The 7,930-nt window shown below is 46.9% G+C and overlaps 1 long non-coding RNA gene across 1 annotated transcript; it reads left to right on the top strand.

Annotated features, from left to right (window-relative positions):
* Positions 1–40: 40 nt before the first annotated feature.
* LOC125901826 (uncharacterized) lies at positions 41–3,249 on the top strand. The gene is made up of 4 exons (XR_007451034.1): positions 41–1,720; positions 1,809–1,940; positions 2,245–2,508; positions 3,186–3,249. It is a non-coding gene; the product is annotated as an uncharacterized LOC125901826 (long non-coding RNA).
* The last annotated feature ends 4,681 nt before the right edge of the window (positions 3,250–7,930 follow it).

Here is a 7,930-nt window from a genome sequence, read left to right as displayed (position 1 = left end):
CGAGGCCGTCAGCACTGAGATCCTGGTAAGAAGACGCAGCACGTTTGTTACTGAGCAGATAAAAACAGGAAACAAGTCAAAAGACGCCGCCGATCGATCGTTAATTAATTTATTATTTATCCAACAAACTCATCTGTCTGCTGACGACTGTCACAGCTACAATCTAATGTCAACACTGCTGCAACTAATAATCCACGAGACCAGGCTGCAACTTAACATCAACATTAGTGGGGACACAAAGTAACCCTTTAAAACTGACTTCCTGTCGGCGGCTGCAGGAGCTCGTTGTTTACATCCTGTTTAAACTCATTTAAATATTTATTTATTTATTTATTTAAACAGGAAAAAAAACTTAAGATTAAAACTGTTTGCAGTGTCCTGGCTGAGACAGACAGCAGCATCAGTTAGAGACAGACAACATGGAACAAACCTAGAAAATAAAGAATATGAAGCTGTGAAGCATGAAATGAGGCGATGACAAAGAAAAAAGCCAAAACCTAAGATAACATCTGCAGAAACATGAAACAGTGGGACGACACATGACGACACATGACGACACATGACGACACATGACGACACAGAGCAGCTCAAATCCACCCTGACATCAGCATATACATGACTGCGTATGGAAACCCTGCAGCAGAGGAGCCAATGAGAGACACGTCTGCAGACGAGTCCACAGATCAGGACCTGCAGACAGAAACACTTGTACGAACTCTCGGTACAGAAAATAAAAACATGTTCCGTGAACACAGAAAATAAAATCCATAACAGGTAGAAAACTTTCCTGCTCAGGCTTCTGCTTTCTGTGTCATCATGTACACTCATAATGATGTCATGGCGCTACGTATTTCATCATTTCCTGCTTTTGGTGAAGTGTGATGCATCACTTTATGGAGATAATGCTCATTAATGTCTTTATATAAGAAAAACAGGTGACAGATGATTGAAAATCTAAAATCAGAACATAACGCAGTGACGCTCTCAGACACTGTTCTCTCTGCTGAGTCAGCTCACGTTACTCTCCCATCCTCCTTTGTGACTTCTGATTGAGGAAGTCGCCTCTTTAAACGTGCAGCTGACACCTCGTTACATCATCGATATGTTTAGTGATCTTAGTCAACATCATCCTCACTGTGACCTCGTCACATGTCCACGTTTGGTCATGGACTTTCCACGTCCACATATGACGTCCAAGGTACCCTGGGTGTGTTGGTTGTTGACGTTCTGGGACGCCGTGTCAACTTCAGCCTGTTACATGCATTGTCTGTTTTCAAAATACACTTCTGTTTTCACAGGATACAGAATAAATAAAAGCACTATGTCGGTACAACACGCAAATTTACGTTTTTTCCTTCAACAACACACACGTGGTTGGGTTCAGGAAAAAAAAACAGGCTGTGGCTTCACAATTTTTGAGGGCATGAACACCGCTGTCTCAGGTGAAAGTCAGTGTTGTAGAAACTGATATTTAATAATGTCTCATGGCGAGCAACAGTTTGTTTTTTTGTCCGCATGTACATTTCTAGCGTGGATCCTATGCCCTGTCCACGGGTGTTCTCCCCGTGTCAGCGTGGGTTTCCTCCAGGTGCTCTGACATGTTCTCCCCGTGTCAGCGTGGGTTTCCTCCAGGTGCTCTGACATGTTCTCCCCGTGTCAGCGTGGGTTTCCTCCAGGTGCTCTGACATGTTCTCCCCGTGTCAGCGTGGGTTTCCTCCAGGTGCTCCGCCCTGTTCACCCGGTGTCCGCGTGGGTTTCCTCCAGGTGCTCTGACATGTTCTCCCAGTGTCAGCGTGGGTTTCCTCCAGGTGCTCTGACATGTTCTCCCCGTGTCAGCGTGGGTTTCCTCCAGGTGCTCTGACATGTTCTCCCTGTGTCAGTGTGGGTTTCCTCCAGGTGCTCTGACATGTTCTCCCTGTGTCAGCGTGGGTTTCCTCCAGGTACTCCCACATGTTCTCCCTGTGTGTGGGTTTCCTCCAGGTGCTCTGACATGTTCTCCTTGTGTCAGTGTTGGTTTCCTCCAGGTGCTCCGACATGTTCTCCCCGTGTCTGCATGGGTTTCCTCCAGGTGCTCTGACATGTTCTCCTTGTGTCAGTGTTGGTTTCCTCCAGGTGCTCCGACATGTTCTCCCCGTGTCAGCGTGGGTTTCCTCCAGGTGCTCTGACATGTTCTTCTTGTGTCAGCGTGGGTTTCCTCCAGGTGCTCTGACATGTTCTCCCTGTGTCAGCGTGGGTTTCCTCCAGGTGCTCTGACATGTTCTCCCTGTGTCAGCGTGGGTTTCCTCCAGGTGCTCTGACATGTTCTCCCTGTGTCAGTGTGGGTTTCCTCCAGGTGCTCTGACATGTTCTCCCTGTGTCAGCGTGGGTTTCCTCCAGGTGCTCTGACATGTTCTCCCTGTGTCAGCGTGGGTTTCCTCCAGGTGCTCCGACATGTTCTCCCTGTGTCAGCGTGGGTTTCCTCCAGGTGCTCTGACATGTTCTCCCTGTGTCAGTGTGGGTTTCCTCCAGGTGCTCAGACATGTTCTCCCGGTGTCAGCGTGGGTTTCCTCCAGGTGCTCTGACATGTTCTCCCTGTGTCAGCGTGGGTTTCCTCCAGGTGCTCTGACATGTCTGCTCCGCCTCCGACATGTTCTCCTGTGTCAGCGTGGGTTTCTCCAGGTGCTCTGACATGTTCTCCTGTGTCAGCGTATCTCCAGGTGCCTGACATGTTCTCCTGTGTCAGTGTGGGTTTCTCCAGGTGCTCTGACATGTTCTCCTGTGTCAGTTCCAGGTTCACATGTTCTCCTGTGTCAGCGTGAAACACTGACTCCATCATTGATTATTGATCATCCCATTGATATTGACTGCTCCATATTTAGAAGCTGATTCTCCCCGTGTCAGCGTGGCACTTCCACAGTGTTTAAAACTAAACTTGACAACATTTAACAGCGTGTGAACTTTCCAGGTCTCTGTGGTGTCCTCCCAGGTCAGCGTGGGCTCTCCAGGTGCTCTGACATGTTCTCCTCTCAGCTCCTGGCTCATCTTCAGGAGCTCCAACAAGTGGGACAACCAGGTGCCAAAGGGTCCAGGAGAACCTCCAGGTGCTCTGACATGTTCTCCCCGTGTCAGCGTGGGTTTCCTCCAGGTGCTCTGACATGTTCTCCGCTCCGACATGTTCTCCCTGTGTCAGCGTGGGTTTCCTCCAGGTGCTCTGACATGTTCTCCCTGTGTCAGCGTGGGTTTCCTCCAGGTGCTCTGACATGTTCTCCCCGTGTCAGTTAATTATAAACTAGAATCACTGCTCCATGGTTGTATGACTCTCCACCCACCAGTCCACCCTGTGTCAGTTGTTCTCCAGGTGCCCACCATGTTCCACCCTGTCAGTGTTGTAGTCCACCCTGTGGTTGTATGACTGCATTGCTTCAGTTTTGAGTCACAGGTCTGTCTATTTGTTCATGTCGGAAAATTTCTACACAGAATGAAATATCACGACAAACCTGACCAATGAATCCAACAGCTTTCTCCTATTAAACAAACTAAACGAGTTCCAGTTCAACTTTCCTGCTCAAACAGAAACTGAAACACTGACTCATCATTGATTATTGATCATATTGATATTGACTGATATTTAGAAGCTGATTAAACTGAACAAAGATCTTTGGGAACACTTACAGTGTTTAAAACTAAACTTGACAACATTTAACATGTGAACTTTGTCTCTTGGTGGTGTCCTCCAGGAGCCGCTGTCCTCTGATCTGTCCAGAGTGTCTCCTCTCAGCTCCTGGCTCATCTTCAGGAGAAACTCCAACAAGGGGGACAACCGGAGAACCAAAGGGTCCAGGAGAACCTCTAAGGTCAGACACATCTCCGCCTAAGCTAAGCACAGCGATGAAACTCTATCCTGTAGATCACATGTTGTCCAATCAATTCACATCTTTATTTATACATATGAGTATCATGAAGAAAAATCAAGAGGTTGCTCTGGGTTAAGACACTGTGTAGTTAATTATAAACTAGAATCACTGCTCCATGGTTGTATGACTCCGCCCACCAGTCCAGTGTCTCTGACAGTCTCCATCCATGTCAATGAAAACATGGATGCTTCACACACAGAAGATCTATACAATCAGCACAGTTTAGAGAAACCTCATTGAAATGCACTCATATTGTGACAGGCACTGTAGTATCAGCCATATCGTATCGCTGTCTGTAGAATCTATGTGATGTCATAGCGTGATGACCCTGTTGATTGACCCTCTGATGGTCCTACCTGTGATCCATCATCAGGTCAGACATTAAAACTCTGAACCATCTGAAACCTCTCACAAACTGAACCTGAGAATTCAAAGCCTCTGACAAACATCTAAACACGTTTGTGTTTGCAGCATGGTCTTCCAGGACCTCCAGGACCTCCAGGACCCCAGGGGCCTCCAGGACCTCTGATGGTCCTACCTGTGATCCATCATCAGGTCAGACATTAAAACTCTGAACCATCTGAAACCTCTGCTGAACCTGAGTCTTTGTGCTAAGCCTAGGCTAACACTCTAAACACGTTTTGTTTGCAGCATAGTCTTCCAGGACCTCCAGGACACTCCAGGACCCTGCTACCGGTCTTGTGCTAAGCTAGGCTAACACTTCTCAAACTGCTTCAAGGTCTTTGTGCTAAGCTAGGCTGAGACAGTTCCCCTGCTACCGGTCTTGTGCTAAGCTAGGCTAACATTTCCCCCTGCTACCGGTCTTGTGCTAAGCTAGGCTAACAGTTCCCCCTGCTACCATTCTTTGTGCTAAACTAGGCTAACACTTCCCTCCTGCTACCATTCTTTGTGCTAAGCTAGGCTAACAGTTTCCTCCTGCTACCATGCTTTGTGCTAAGCTAGGCTAACAGTTCCCCCTGCTACCAGTCTTTGTGCTAAGCTAGGCTAACACTTTACTCCTGCTTCAAGTCTTTGTGCTAAGATAGTCAAACAGTTCCCCCTGCTACCAGTCTTTGTGCTAAGCTAGGCTAACACTTCCCTCCTGCTACCAGTCTTTGTGCTAAGCTAGGCTAACACTTCCCCCTGCTACCAGTCTTTGTGCTAAGCTAGGCTAACAGTTCCCCCTGCTACCAGTCTTTGTGCTAAGCTAGGCTAACACTTTACCCCTGCTTCAAGTCTTTGTGCTAAGCTAGTCAAACAGTTCCCCCTGCTTCCAGTCTTTGTGCTAAACTAGGCTAACATTTTACCCCTGCTTCAAGTCTTTGTGCTAAGCTAGGCTAACACTTTACCCCTGCTTCAAGTCTTTGTGCTAAGCTAGTCAAACACTTTACTCCTGCTTCAAGTCTTTGTGCTAAGCTAGTCAAACAGTTCCCCCTGCTTCCAGTCTTTGTGCTAAGCTAGGCTAACATTTTACCCCTGCTTCAAGTCTTTGTGCTAAGCTAGGCTAACACTTTACCCCTGCTTCAAGTCTTTGTGCTAATCTAGTCAAACAGTTCCCCCTGCTACCGGTCTTTGTCCTAAGCTAGGTTAACAGTCCCCTTGCTTCCAGTCCTTATGCTAAGCTAGGCTAACAATTTGACCCTGCTCCCAGTCTTTGTGCTAAGCTAGGCTAACAATAATTTCTATTTGAATTAAAATTATAAAATTCAAAAAAATTAAATATAAATAAATTAAAACAATCTATATATTTAAATAAAACATGCAGGCGACTATAAACCAAGATACCCCCCCTCCCCCCCAACAGTACATGGATCCAAACTGCTCAGTTTCATTTTCATCATTTGTCCTGCTTCAATTTTTCACTTTCACCCTGTGTTTTCTGTATGTAGGTTATATAAACACAGCTCAGTGTGTGTGTGTGTGTGTGTGTGTGTGTGTGTGTGTGTGTGTGTGTGGAGGCGGGCTGTCTGAGACCTTAATAGGGGTAATTTTGTGGAGCGTAGATGTGACTTGGCTCAGCAGCAGGATTCCTGACATTCCTGCTGACTGATGGTGTGTCTTTGTTACTGTGTGTGTGTGTGTGTGTGTGTGTGTGTGTGTGTTTGTGTGTGTGTTCGTTCATGCGTGATTTCCTCCGTCATGTTGCCTCTATGTGATTTTCAGATTTTACAGTTTGTGATGATTTATTAACAGATCTTATTTAAATGTGTCACATCATGATGTGAATCAAACAAGTGTGTTCAGACACACACACACACACACACACACACACACACACACACACACACACGGCTGAAACTGGGGAATATTTGTGTATTTGTTTGTTGGGCAGGAGTTCAGTTTTCACTGTTCTGGATATTCACTCAGTATTTTAACACTTTTTTCCACGTTTCTTTTTAAAACGGGTGAAATCTTGTTTCATTGTCGAGCTGCGTGCAGCGTCATGACTCAGCTCCGCCCACAGACAGCGAGGAGGCTAACTGTTAGCATCACATGGCTAAAGCTAGGTTCAGACTGCACAATGGTCCACGACCAATAATCGCTGGTCATCTTTCACGACATGTGTGATGTCATCAGGTTATTCTTGTCTTATTTTTATTATTATTATTTTCTCAGTCACTGTGTCTGTTCATGTTCCAGCTGAACTGTTACTGTGGTAACGGGAAACATGTCACCAGGTGGGCGGAGCTTCATTTGAAGTACTGCATGAAAACTATGACAGGAAGTACAGATCTTTCAGTAAATAACTGTGTGTGGTCGTCTTTTGATGAGCCGAGCGCGGCGCGTCCAGTGTGTAGGCGGCAGCGCCGCTGTTTTCAGCTTGATGGTTATTAATGAAGAGAAAAGTGAACTGAAGTCAGCTGGTCAGGTCAAAATGACCACAGACGGCGTGTTGGCTTGCTGCAGCAGGTGCTCCGTCCCCACAGAGCCCTCTGTTTCTGACCTCACGGTGTGCCGGTGTCAGACGGTGGGTCGCTGCTGCTGCTGGCTGTATGTGCTTATGCCCCGCCCACACACATTCTCACTGACTGATGAATTGGCGCTGGTTATTTATATTATTGTGGCGTATTGATTATGAATACAGTCCATCTGATGCTGGTTTTGTTTCATCACTGTAGCCAGTATCTCACTATCACTATCCTCATTCAGATTTTAAGAAGCTACAAATTATATTCAGCCACAAAATAAGTCTGAAAAGCTGCAAATCAGAACGAAGCACAGAGAGTTGTTGACTAGAGATGATACGCCATCTCACGGTGGTCACTTCCTGTCAACGTTACAGATCAGAAGCACAGAGAGTCGTTGACTAGAGATGATACGGTCACTTCCTGTCGACGTTACAGATCAGAAGCACAGAGAGTCGTTGACTAGAGATGATACGCCGTCTCATGGTGGTCACTTCCTGTCAACGTTACAGATCAGAAGCACAGAGAGTCGTTGACTAGAGATGATACGCCGTCTCATGGCGGTCACTTCCTGTCGATGTTACAGATCAGAAGCACAGAGAGTCGTTGACTAGAGATGATACGCCGTCTCATGGCGGTCACTTCCTGTCGACGTTACAGATCAGAAGCACAGAGAGTCGTTGACTAGAGATGATACGCCGTCTCATGGTGGTCACTTCCTGTCAGCGTTACAGATCAGAAGCACAGAGAGTCGTTGACTAGAGATGATACGCCGTCTCATGGTGGTCACTTCCTGTCAGCGTTACAGATCAGAAGCACAGAGAGTCGTTGACTAGAGATGATACGCCGTCTCACGGCGGTCACTTCCTGTCGACGTTACGGATCAGAAGCGCAGAGAGTCGTTGACTAGAGATGATACGCCGTCTCATGGCGGTCACTTCCTGTCAGCGTTACAGATCAGAAGCGCAGAGAGTCGTTGACTAGAGATGATACGCCGTCTCATGGCGGTCACTTCCTGTCGACGTTACAGATCAGAAGCACAGAGAGTTGTTGACTAGAGATGATACGCCGTCTCATGGCGGTCACTTCCTGTCAACGTTACAGATCAGAAGCACAGAGAGTTGTTGACTA

This window comes from Epinephelus fuscoguttatus, linkage group LG15 (genome assembly GCF_011397635.1).
Source record: "Epinephelus fuscoguttatus linkage group LG15, E.fuscoguttatus.final_Chr_v1".
Lineage (NCBI taxonomy): Eukaryota > Metazoa > Chordata > Actinopteri > Perciformes > Serranidae > Epinephelus > Epinephelus fuscoguttatus.
This window is presented reverse-complemented; position numbering and strand designations above follow the sequence as displayed.